The following is a 13,018-nucleotide window of genomic DNA, read 5'->3' as shown; positions in this document are numbered from 1 at the left end:
CAAAAATACAAAAGTTGTTTATTTATGATTCTAAATACATTTCATCACGGTCTGGTGTAAACCTCAACACCATTTCTGCCAATGTTTGTTACATGTATTAAAAGCAGTAACTGCACTGTGTACTCAACATTTCATGACTCTAGGACCAAAAATGTATTCAAAATCCTTCTGAAGTTTGGTAATTATATATTTGTTAATAGTAAAATATAGCTTTTTTTTCCTTTCCTAAAGAATGTATTGTTTGAAAATTGACAAATGTATGAGGTTTTCATTGGAAGGAAATAGACTTGTGCTACAATATGTAGGCCTGGCTCCTTGGTATAGAGTAACTCTCTGCCCCACAACTCACAGCATAGGAGAGTCTCTGCATCCAGTAGATACATACATGACAAGTGCTGGTCCAAGCATGGCCCAGTGTGTCGGAGGCAGCTGGAGGTCTGTGGTGGTCTAGCCGACGTTGAAGCCACACTGGAACTTGTTCTTCTTTTGGTTAAGGAAGGCTCCCAGGGCCAAGGAGAGAGGTAGGGGCAGCAGCTTCTTCTCCAGGACCGCCCCCACCACCCAGTTACTGTCTACCGAACCTGGAGACAGGGATGGAGGGGAGGGACTGATCAGGAAATAATTCAGACCTGGGACAGCAGGTGGATGAACTCTGGCCAATCAATGACATGAAATGGATCAATTCACCCAAGAGGTCTGACTGAATAGCTGTGCTGTAGAGGGAAAGACAGTGGCTTACCTTTAAAGAGCAGGTTGGCTTTAGGGAGGTCCAGCTGGTACCCAAACGATACTGCGGTCTCCTGTGTCCGCATGCTGCCCTCAAACTCCACCCCCAGCTGCAGCTGAGTTGGTAGAAGGACAACAAGATGGTCTCGCAAACAGACTTAGCACTGTGGTGCTACATAGCCTCAAGTATTTCAGTGGGCTAACAACTCCATGTCAGAAAAGGAGTGGTCCATTAGCATGGTCAAACTTTCCACTAAGCACTCAACTCATAGGAGAGGGATGGTACTGGGCCTATAGTCGTGGTCTAGAGATGGTAGGCTACCAGTGGATTCCCAACTATTTTGCACAGTGATCCACACTAAAGCTTGGGGAGTTTTGTGGTCTAGACTGGGGGCAAGGTGATAGGATAGCTTAGTTTGGGTACCTGGTCATTGGCTCTGTGGTAGTATGTTGCATGAGCACCAGCACCTCCTAGAGTCAATGTGGCAACATAATTATTGCCTGGAGGAAAAACAAGAAGAATATTAATCAGTGACCTGACCAGTAAAAAAACTCCTGGCTCTAACAGAAGGTGAGGTGGTGTGGGTCAGAGTGGGTCTCACCTGTGTATCTGCCCATTAGGGAGGTGACTGCTCCCTCCTCCCCAGGCCTCCGGTGGTAGACCAGCTCTCCTCCCAACGCCAGGGCTGGACTGATGGACTGGAGGTAGTGAGCCACGATAATACCTGAGGACAGCAACATCTTCATCACGGTCATCATAGATGTTACAGTAGTGCACAAGAATAAAGGACTCATGTCTGAATAATAACCAGCCTGTTCACTCCGTTTACAGAGGCCATCATAACGTGTGGTCAAAAGGCTGGGTAACAAGAACATTATTGCTGTAAGTGATGAGTCGTTTTGCAGCATCATGGACCACCAGTGAAGTCTTTGATGAGAAAACAATCCTACCAGAGCCGAGGAGGACGTCTGGGTTGCCCAGGGTAACAGCAGAGGTGAAGTCGTCACCGCGGTACTCCAGGTCACACTGCTAGTTCACAAACTTGTGCTGCTGAGTCTTGAAATAACAAACATATTATTGGAAATGCACAGATTAATAAACAGTAACACTACCATTCAAAAGTTTGGGGTCACTTAAATGTCCTTGTTTTTGAAAGAAAAACATTTTGTTGTCCATGAAAATAACATCAAATTGATCAGAAATACAGTGTAAATGACTAGTGTAGCTGGAAATGGCTGATATTTAATGGAATATCTACGTAGGCGTACAGAGGCCAATTATCAGCAACCATCACTCCTGTGTTCCAATGGCACGTTGTGTTAGCTAATCCAAGTTTATCATTTTAAAAGGATAATTGATCATTAGAAAACCCTTTCCAATTATGTTAGCACAGCTGAAAACTTGTCCTGATTAAAGAAGCAATAAACTGGCCTTTAGACTAGTTGAGTATCTGGAGCATCAGCATTTGTGGCTTCGATTACAGGCTCAAAATGTCTAGAAATAAGGCACTTTAATCTGAAACTCGTCCATCTACTCTTGTTCTGAGAAATGAAGGCTATTCCATGCGAGAAATGGCCAAGAAACTGAAGATCTCGTACAACGCTGTGTACTACTCCCTTCACAGAACAACACAAACTGGCTCTAACCAGAATAGAAAGAGTGGGAGGCCCCGGTGCATAACTGAGCAAGAGGACAAGTACATTAGAGTGTCTAGTTTGAGACTAGTTTTGCGGGTACTATTTAATTAAGCTGCCAGTTGAGGACTTGTGAGGCATCTGTTTCTCAAACTAGACACTAATGTACTTGTCCTCTTGCTCAGTTGTGCACTGGGACCTCCCACTTTTTCTATTCTGGTTAGACAGTTTGCACTGTTCTTTGAAGGGAGTAGTACACAGCATTGTACGAGATCTTCAGTTTCTTGGCAATTTCTCGCATGGAATAGCCTTCATTTCTCAGAACAAGAATAGACTGACGAGTTTTAGAAGAAACTTCTTCATTTCTAGCCTGTAATCGAACCCACAAATGCTGATGCTCCAGATATTCAACTAGTCTAAAGAAGGCCAGTTGTATTGCTTCTTTAATTAGGACAGTTTTCAGCTGTGCTAACATAACTGCAAAAGGGTTTTCTAATGATCAATTAGCCTTTTAAAATGATAAACTTGGATTAGCTAACACAACGTGCCATTGGAACACAGGAGTGATGGTTGCTGATAATGGGCCTCTGTACGCATACGTAGATATTCCATTAAAAAAAAGTTTAAAAAATATCAGCCGCTTCCAGCTACAATAGTCATTTACAACGTATTTCTGATCAATTTGATGTTATTTTAAGGGACAAAACTTTTGCTTTCCTTTCAAAAACAAGGACATTTCTAAGTGACCCCAAATTTTTGAACGGTAGTGTACATAAACTTCCTGATCCTGGTGTGGCGTTCCCCGTTCTTCACAATGATGTACCTGGATGGCTATTTTGGAGCGCACAGCGCTGGTGAGCTGGTGGATAACCTGGGCGTTCAGACTACCGGTGCTGTCCATGTCTCCCACCATGACTGGGAAGGACTTGGGGGGGGGAGGGGTCAACACATGAAACAAAATTATTAGAGTATAATAATATTATGGTAAAGTGGCTGAGAGACGATTTCCAGACCAGACAAGTGACAGTTTACCTCAGCAGGTCCTGTCTGTTGAGTGCCCACGTAGGTGGCACCAAACCGGTAGCCAGATTCAGCCAAGGTGCTGAGAGTGACTGTGTGACTGACCTGTAGAACAGATACAGCAGATATCCAATAAAGTTGCAAACAATATAGTATTCTGATCCATATGAAATTGGACAATCACCGCCTTGAGGGTTAGATAGTTCCTTTTCATTTTATAATAGCTGCAACAGAATGCATACTAACGCTGGCTTTAATTTACTGGCTGCATCTAGAATATATATTCCTCTAGCTCCACAACTGACCTGGAAGTGATTACTCAGGCCCTTGTTGACCACCAGTCGCACTCCTTCCATCTGGATGGGGACCACCTCTGAAACGGCGTTATAACCACAGAGATACAGTGGGGGGAAAAAAGTATTTGATCTCCTGCTGATTTTGTACGTTTGCCCACTGACAAAGAAAGGATCAGTCTATAATTTTAATGGAAGGTTTATTTGAACAGTGAGAGACAGAATAACAAAAATATCCAGAAAAACACATGTCAAATTTTATAAATTGATTTGCATTTTAATGAGGGAAATAAGTATTTGACCCCCTCTCAATCAGAAAGATTTCTGGCTCCCAGGTGTCTTTTATACAGGTAACGAGCTGAGATTAGGAGCGCACTCTTAAAGGGAGTGCTCCTAACCGCAGCTTTTAAAAAAAAATGTTTTATTATTTTTAATTTTAACAGTAATATGCAAAACAAACATAACAGCCAGAGGGATTCGAAAGAAATGAGAAAAAGAAAAAAAAAAATATTCCACATTATATCAAATAAATTGACATTTTGTTTTGTATACGTTTTAAAGACTAAATAATTTTTTTATCTGATTTGGAAAACAAAGAAATGGGTTAGGATTTGGATTTGTGTATGAAATATTTTCCTAATAAAAGAGATTTATGACATACTCACGTTCAATTGTGTAATCAGTGTAGTAAAATATGTCAAACTTAGACATTTCAGTGGTTGTATGCAATTTGAGGCCAAGATGTATTTTTACAGCAGTCCAGAACACTTCACTATATAAACAATTACAGAATAAGTGTTCAATAGATTCAGTTTCTAGTTCACAAAAACTGCATTCACTGGTAACATCAAGTATATATTTAGAAATCAAGCTATTACACGGATAGAATCTATGAATTATCTTAAAGGAGATCTCCTTTACTTTATTGGTCACCATAAATTTGTGTGGAGTGAGCCAAGCACGGCGCCAGTTTACATCAAACGATGAAGCCCAACAGAATATCGCAGAGGGAATAGACTTCCTGTAGAAAATATCCCTTAATAAACGATGGTTGAATTTCGTATCTAGTAGACCAATGCCATTCACCTGAATATCGCTTACAATCGGAGATATTCCAAAATATGCATTATTCTGAAGTAAAGGTTTTATCCCACTAGTTATAGCTTTAATAACAGTGTCATATTCCTTGCTTGAAACCTCAAAGTTGTATCTTTCCATAAATTCTCTCCGTGTAAATAGATTCCCACTAATATTAACTAATTGGCTGACAAGGACAATGTTTTTCGAGAACCATTTATGGTTAAATAACATCTTGTTTCTATATAATATCGACCCATTGTTCCATATAAAACATTTATGAGGTGAAAAGTTGTTTATACAACAAAGCCCAGCACATGAAAGCCTGCTTGTGAAAATCTGCCAGTTTCACAGGAAGTTTACCCACAATATATGGACATTGTAGTAAAAAATTTAAGCCCTCCGAGCTTCTGAAAAACAAAATGAGGTATAATATTCCAGAAACGATGAGGATTTTTTTTATGTATCTTTTAATCCATTTGACCTTTGATATCTGATTGAAGAGAGTGAAATCTAAGACATTTAGACCGCCATCACAAACCCTGTTGGTGATAACATCTCTTTTTATCTTATGTGGCTTGTTTTTCCTTATGAAGTTGTACAAATGCCTATCTAAGGTACAGCAAGTGGATTTGGGAATATCAATAGATGAAAAACGATAGGAGGCACGAGATAGCCCCTCAGTTTTGGATAAAAGCACCCTTCCTTGAAGACTTAAATCCCTCCTTAACCATGAGGATAATTTTTTGTGTGACAGATTCAGTTACAGGGTTCAAATTAAGATCATTCATAGCCTTAAGATTTTTGGTGATCTTTACACCAAGGTAGGTTACAGTATCTTTTTCAGAGATGTTACAATCTGCTGGATTGACAGCTCCTTTCAAAACAAACATCTCACATTTGGAAAGATTTAATGCCAAACCTGAGATTTTGGAGAACTGCTTCACGATATCCAATGCTAATCTAGCTTGAGACACATTTTTCAAAAAAAGTGAGGTGTCATCCGCCAGTTGGGATATCTTGATCTCTCTGGCCTGGAATGTAACGCCTTCAAATTGACTTTTATGAACTAATGAGCATAACATTTGAGATACTAACAAAAATAAAAAAAAGGTGAAATTGGACAACCTTGTCATATTCCTTTGTAAATGTTAAATCTCGAGGATGTTTCATGACAGAGTTTGATACAGCTATTGCCACCATTATACAGAGTTTTAATAGCATCAACAACAAAAAACGACCAAATTTCAAACGCTTAAGACAATCAAAGATAAAATTGTGACTTACTGTATCAAATGCTTTCTGAAAATCCAAAAATAGGATAACAGGGAAGTCATCTAATAGATCACAATCCTCAACCAAGTCTAACACCAGCCTCAGATTATTAGATATATGGCGCCCTTTCATAAACCCTGATTGACATTCATCAATCAGATCAATTAAGCAAGACTTTAACCTTTTTGCAAAGATTAAGGCTATAATTTTGTAGTCGTTATTTAGGAGTGTGATTGGACGCCAATTATCAATACTTAGGACATCCTTGTGTGGTTTAGGTATAAGGGTAATAACCCCTTGCTTCAGAGAGGCAGGTAGTTCTCCCTTCTTTATAGCCTCCTTAAAGGTTTCAAGTAAAAAAGGGGCTATTTCTTCAAAGAATGTTTTGTAAAATTCAGAGGTTAATCCATCACAACCTGGAGATTTGTTCTTTTTTAACTGAGCAACCCCGTACTGGATGTCCATAATGGATAAATCTTGGCAACAAGACTGATTGAGTTCTTCACTAACCGAATTAACATTCTCTATAGAATCAAGGAGATCCTTAGGAGTCACTCAAATTGTTATCTAAGGAGTAAAGATTCTCATAAAACTTAGTGGTAAAGTCTTATAACAACTCTCTATCCTCAGTGGTATCCCCATTAATCTTAAGTTTCCGAAGTGTGTTGAGTTCCCCTCTCCTCTTTTCCAAATTAAAAAAGTATCTACTGTTCTTTTCCCCTTTTTCAAGCCATTGTTTTCTAGATCTTATGAAAGCTCCTCTAGCCTTTTCCTCATACAATGTATCTAGTTGATTCTGTAAATCATTCAATTTAGCTTTCTCATTAAGATCAAGATGCTCAATCTCTGTGATATCGGCAATTGTTTTAGAGAGTTCAGCTACCTCACATCTCTCCCTTAAAGCAAGCCGTTTTCCATAAGTAATACAGGCTGAGCAGATTTTAAATTTCAGCAGTTCCCAATATTTCCCATATTCTGCATTAGATGTAGCTAAACTCCAGTAAACAGAAATTTGATTCTTAATCACATTTTTTAAATCATCATGCAATAACAATGATTTATTTAATTTCCACTAACCACCAGAGTAATTCTAACCATCATTACTGCACATTCTTGCAGTCAACCATATGACTTTATGATCAGTCAGGACTGCAGGCAGTATTTTTACCTCTACAGTGTTGGGCTCAAGACTAGAGGTTATCACCCACAAATCAATTATTGATTGTAAGGAACAATCTCTATTACTCCATGTGTATTGTATCTCTCCAAGGTTTTTTACTCTCCATATGTCAATTAAGTCCAGGCTTTGGCAGAAATTCACCAACTTGTTCACACCAATGTTAGGCAATCTATCAGTCTCATTAGAATAAACCATATTAAAATCTCCACCAACTATAATCTGACTGGATGGATATTTTCTCAGAAGACTTAAGAATTTCTTCAATTTCCTCTAGAAGTAAGTTATTTGGAGGACTAGAACAGTATCCATATACATTACACAACACAAATAATCTGTCCATGTGGTTGATGACCACTACTAGCCAATGTCCATTGGAGTCCATTTGAGTAAACAAAAATTTCCCTTTGAAATTGTGTGCTAAAATTGCAACCCCAGCTGAACGATTAGTCCCGTGGGCCAAAAAAATGTCACTGCCCCACTGATTTTTCCAATAATTATAGTATTCTTTGCATGAATGTGTTTCTTGAACGAATACAAGATCTGCGTTGCAGTCCTTACAAAACTAAAAAAAGCTTCTCTCTTTAACAGGTTTCGTATTCCCCTGGCATTGATTGACATAAACTTAAAGTCCATATCTATAGAATAGAAAGAAAAATCCTATGCAATCTCAACTTTACCCTCTCTATAAAAAGTTGCTTCATAAATGTATTAACAGAAGTCTTAACTTGTAAAACAGTAACACCATGTTTCAAAACTAGAGCGTTCAGTTTGAAGTGGGGAAGGAGCTACCTTGTAAACCTACAGACAGAACAAATCACCCCAGTCGTAATTCTTTCTCCGTTGGCGAAAAAGGCTCCGATTCCCCTGTAGTATCCACCCTTTTCTTGATTTCGGGCCTGTTGTACAAGAGGCAAAGACAATTCTTTCTGTGTCTTTTTGGGTGCAGGACTATTGACTACATTTTCAGAATCAACCGAATGTCCAGAATCCTCCATTTCTTCTCCCGAGGAGTCAGGTGGCGGTTTTTCTCCTGATTGCTCGGCTAGCAACGGCCTTCTCCTCCCTTTGCTCTTTCGCACATTTTTTCCTTCCATTTCTCAAAGTTCCAGATCAAATTATCGGTCAACTAAGCGTTGTTCTCTATTGTGTTTACTATAAGCCAAGTTCTGTTACATTTAAGTAATTTTGAGAGGGATAAAAGTTAAGGTTACTCGGAGCAAGCTGAAATCTCGTCTGCACTCGCCGCCATCTTTTCCCGGCCTCCTCCTAACCGTAGCTTGTTACCTGTAAAAAAGACACCTGTCCACAGAAGCAATCAATCAATCCAAACTCTCGACCATGGCCAAGACCAAAGAGCTCTCCAAGGATGTCAGGGACAAGATTGTAGACCTACACAAGGCTGGAATGGGCTACAAGACCATCGCCAAGCAGCTTGGTGAGAAGGTGACAACATTTGGTGCGATTATTCGCAAATGTAAGAAACACAAAAGAACTGTCAATATCCCTCGGCCTGGGGCTCCATGCAAGATCTCACCTCGTGGAGATGCAATGATCATGAGAAAGGTGAGGAATCAGCCCAGAACTACACGGGAGGATCTTGTCAATGATCTCAAGGCAGCTGGGACCATAGTCACCAAGAAAACAATTGGTAACACACTACGCCGTGAAGGACTGAAATCCTGCAGCGCCCGCAAGGTCCCCCTGCTCAAGAATACATACACAGGCCCGTCTGAAGTCTGCCAATGAACATCTGAATGACTCAGAGGACAACTGGTGAAAGTGTTGTGGTCAGATGAGACCAAAATGGAGCTCTTTGACATCAACTAAACTCGCCGTGTTTGGAGGAGGAGGAATGCTGCCTATGACCCCAAGAACACCATCTCCACTGTCAAACATGGAGGTGGAAACATTTTTCTGCTAAGGGGACAGGACAACTTCACTGCATCAAAGGGACGATGGACGGGGCCATGTACCGTCAAATCTTGGGTGAGAACCTCCTTCCCTCAGCCAGGGCATTGAAAATGGGTCGTGGATGGGTATTCCAGCATGACAATGACCCAAAACACACAGCCAAGGCAACAAAGGAGTGGCTCAAGAAGAAGCACATTAAGGTCCTGGAGTGGCCTAGCCAGTCTCCAGACCTTAATCCCATAGAAAATCTGTGGAGGGAGCTGAAGGTTCAAGTTGCCAAACGTCAGCCTCGAAACCTTAACGACTTGGAGAAGATCTGCAAAGAGGAGTGGGACAAAATCCCTCCTGAGATGTGTGCAAACCTGGTGGCCAAATACAAGAAACGTCTGACCTCTGTGATTGCCAACAAGGGTTTTGCCTTGTTTTGCAGAGGGGTCAAATACTTATTTCCCTCATTAAAATGCAAATCATTTTATAACATTTTTGACATGTGTTTTTCTGGATTTTTTTGTTGTTATTTGGTCTCACTGTTCAAATAAACCTACTATTAAAATTATAGACTGATCATTTCTTTGTAAGTGGGCAAACGTACAAAATCAGCAGGGGATCAAATACTTTCCCCGCCCCACTGTAGTTAGAGGACACAACTTTATATCGGTCCCATTATGGCGTCTGAGAGCAAGGTCGTCGCCATTGAGGCCAACTCCATTTGGAAGTAGTGAATTTTCATCTTCTACTAACTGAGTTGGTAAACAAACTGAAAGGGTGCAATTTGCCACATGGAGTGAGTTATTTGAACAGGTATAAAATAAATGTTGGTGATTTACTGCCACCTGCAGTTAATGAATGTTTGCTCACACGCATAATTCATTGGCTGATCCCTCCTGATGACCTGGAAGGAATTATGTGATCCTTCCTTTACCAATAGCAAGTCCAACCGAGTTGATTTCAAAATGGTTTAAGCCCTCAATGGTGCTGCCCTTGCTAAAACTGGCTTTTGTGCACTAGAGTAGTCCAAGTCTATGGTCAGAACAGAAACTGTTCAATGCAAACAATGTTTTATTTGAACACAATCTAAAATATGGGGCCAACACTTTTTTAATTCTGAGGAAAAACACACCTCTCAAATAAATGATAGAGCATCAAATCTGCCATGTCATTGCCCAGCCTATTCGAACAGGAAGGATGCACCTGTACAACTCTGATGACGTACTGCATGACATGACTGTATGATCCTTACCTTTGCACTTGCGATGACACTCCTCGTGGGTACCAGGGTTGGGGAGGGGGCTCCCCGTCTCACCTGCTGGCTGTCCGGGGACAGAGGGGGGAGGGATGGAGGGCATGGAGAACCCTGGGGGGACTGACACCAACCCAGGTGCCCCCTGGACAACGCCACTGCCTGGGGCAGGGGGGGAGGCGGGGGAGCTGGCAGCCAACACACTGCCCATGCTGAAGCAGAATGAGAGAGAGAGACAAAGAGAGAGATGGGATGAGATACTTGATGTTATGTAAATAGTTAGTAGCTAGTTATCCAACTCTATGCATTAACTGGGACAAAGACTAGCACAGCTAGGTCAAGGCCAAAGGGTAACGTAACGTTAGCTGGATAGCATATGCCCACCCAAACCAACCACAATCACCTTTCGTTTTGGCCTTAAGTAACCATCTGTCTTATGCAACCATACCAAACGTAAGACACTGTATCATACTTAATGGAGTGTATTGGTTTTATGTACAGACAAATAGGAAATGCTCTGAGATCTGGTCGACTTGACTGACAGTCACTGACTGAGCTAACGTTCGCTTGCTAATGTTGCTAGCGATAACAATTGCAGCACTGTACATGCCTCAGACAAAACTGTAACACCATCAGCTTTCTATAATAAAGACATACGATTTTACAGTCGTCCGTTTCATGCAACTATCCTTCAAATGTGATAGTGAGCTAATCACGTTGACTTTTCGTGCGTGTTCGGCGGTAATTCTAGCTACACACCGGCAAAGTTCCACAACCTTCCGGTGCGCATTTAGGCCCGCCCATCGTCCCCTATAACCCCATGGATTGGGTAGTGTACCTACAAAATCAACTACCATTGGCCAGCACATCAAACTACTAGGAATCCCCTAAATATTGCGTGATGTGCTGGGTTGATCACCTAGTCAGAACTCAGAAATGACTGAGCTGCTATCTAGTTAAACACTAAGTCGTTGAACCAGAGGTATGGGTTGAATGCAACAAGTGTATAACTACAGCCATTTAGCAAGTACAACATTTACGAGTTGCCTACTTCTGACTAACACCTGAATAGGCGTATTTTGCGTCTACCAATCGGTTTCGTCATTCAATCCCACGAGGCAAGACATTCCAAGGGTAATCTTTATATGCACAGTGCTCGTCTTCTTGTGATTCTTTCTACATGTAGAATGTACAGTACCAATCAAAAGTTTGGACACACCTCATTCCAGGGTTTTTCTTTATTTTTATTATTTTCTACATAGTAGAATAGTGAAGACATCAAAAATATGAAATACATATGGAATCATGTAGTAACAGTGTTAAGTCAAAATATATTTTATATTTGAGATTTTTCAAGGTAGCCACCATTTGCCTTGACAGCTTTAATACACGCTTGGCATTCTCTCAACCATCTCTCAACCAGCTTCTTGAGGTAGACACCTGGAATGCATTTCAATTAACAGGCTTGCCTTTTTGAAAGTTTATTTGTGGAATTTCTTTCGTTAATGCATTTGAGCCAATCAGTTGTGTTGTGACAAGGTAGAGGTGGTATACAGAATAGCCCTATTTGGTAAAAGATCAAGTCCATATAATGGCAGAGCAGCTCAAAAAGCAAAGAGAAACAACAGTCCATAATTTCTTCAAGTGCAGTCACAAAAACCATCAAGCACTATGATGAAACTGTCTCTTGAGGATCGTCACAGGAAAGGAAGACCCAGAGTTACATCTGCTGCAGAGGATAAGTTCATTAGTTACCAGCCTCAGAAATTAACTGCACCTCAGATTGCAGCCCAAATAAATTAAAGTAACAGACATTAACTGTTTAGAGGGGACTGTGCAAATCAGGCCTTCATGGACAAATTGTTGCAAAGAAACCACTAAAGGACACCAATAACAGGAGACTTGCTTGGGCCAAGAAACACAAGCAATGGACATTAGACCAGTGGAAATCCATCCTTTGGTCTGACGAGTCCAAATTTGAGATTTTTGTTCCAACCACTGTCTTTAAGACACAGAGTAGGTGAACAGTTGATCGCCGCATGTGTGGTTCCCACCGTGAAGCATGGTGTGGTATGATGGTGCTTTGCGGGTGACACTGATTTATTTAAAATTCAAGGCAGTTAACCAGCATGGCTACCACAGCATTCTGCAGCGATACGCCATCACATCTGGTTTGCGCTTAGTGGGACTATCATTTATTTTCAAACAGGAAAATGACCAAAAACACCCAGGCTGTGTAAAGGCTATTTGACCAAGAAAGAAAGTGATGAGTGCTGCATCAGATGACCTGGCCTCCAAAATCATCCAACCTCAACCAAATTAAATGATTTGGGATGAGATTGACCGCAGAGTGAAGGAAAAGCAGCCAACAAGTGATCAGCATGTGGGAACTCCTTCAAGACTACCTCATTAAGCTGGTTCAGAGAATGCCAAGAGTGTACAAAGCAGTCAAGGCAAAGGGTGGCTACTTTGAAGAATCTAAAATATATTTAGCTTTGTTTAACACTTTTCTGGTTACATGATTCTGTGTTACTTCTTAGTTGTCTTCACTATTATTCTACAATGTAGAAAAGGTGAGTAGGTATCCAAACCTGACTGGTACTGTATATTATGGTATCTTAAACGGTTTCCCGATTTATCATTAACACATCTGACCTAGCG

At 40.8% G+C, this 13,018-nt stretch overlaps 1 pseudogene; it reads right to left on the bottom strand.

Moving 5' to 3' along the window:
* Positions 1–2: 2 nt before the first annotated feature.
* Positions 3–11,136, bottom strand: LOC106605698 (mitochondrial import receptor subunit TOM40 homolog; annotated as a pseudogene).
* Between the last annotated feature and the right edge of the window lie 1,882 nt (positions 11,137–13,018).

Source organism: Salmo salar, chromosome ssa05, assembly GCF_905237065.1.
Source record: "Salmo salar chromosome ssa05, Ssal_v3.1, whole genome shotgun sequence".
NCBI lineage: Eukaryota > Metazoa > Chordata > Actinopteri > Salmoniformes > Salmonidae > Salmo > Salmo salar.
This window is presented reverse-complemented; position numbering and strand designations above follow the sequence as displayed.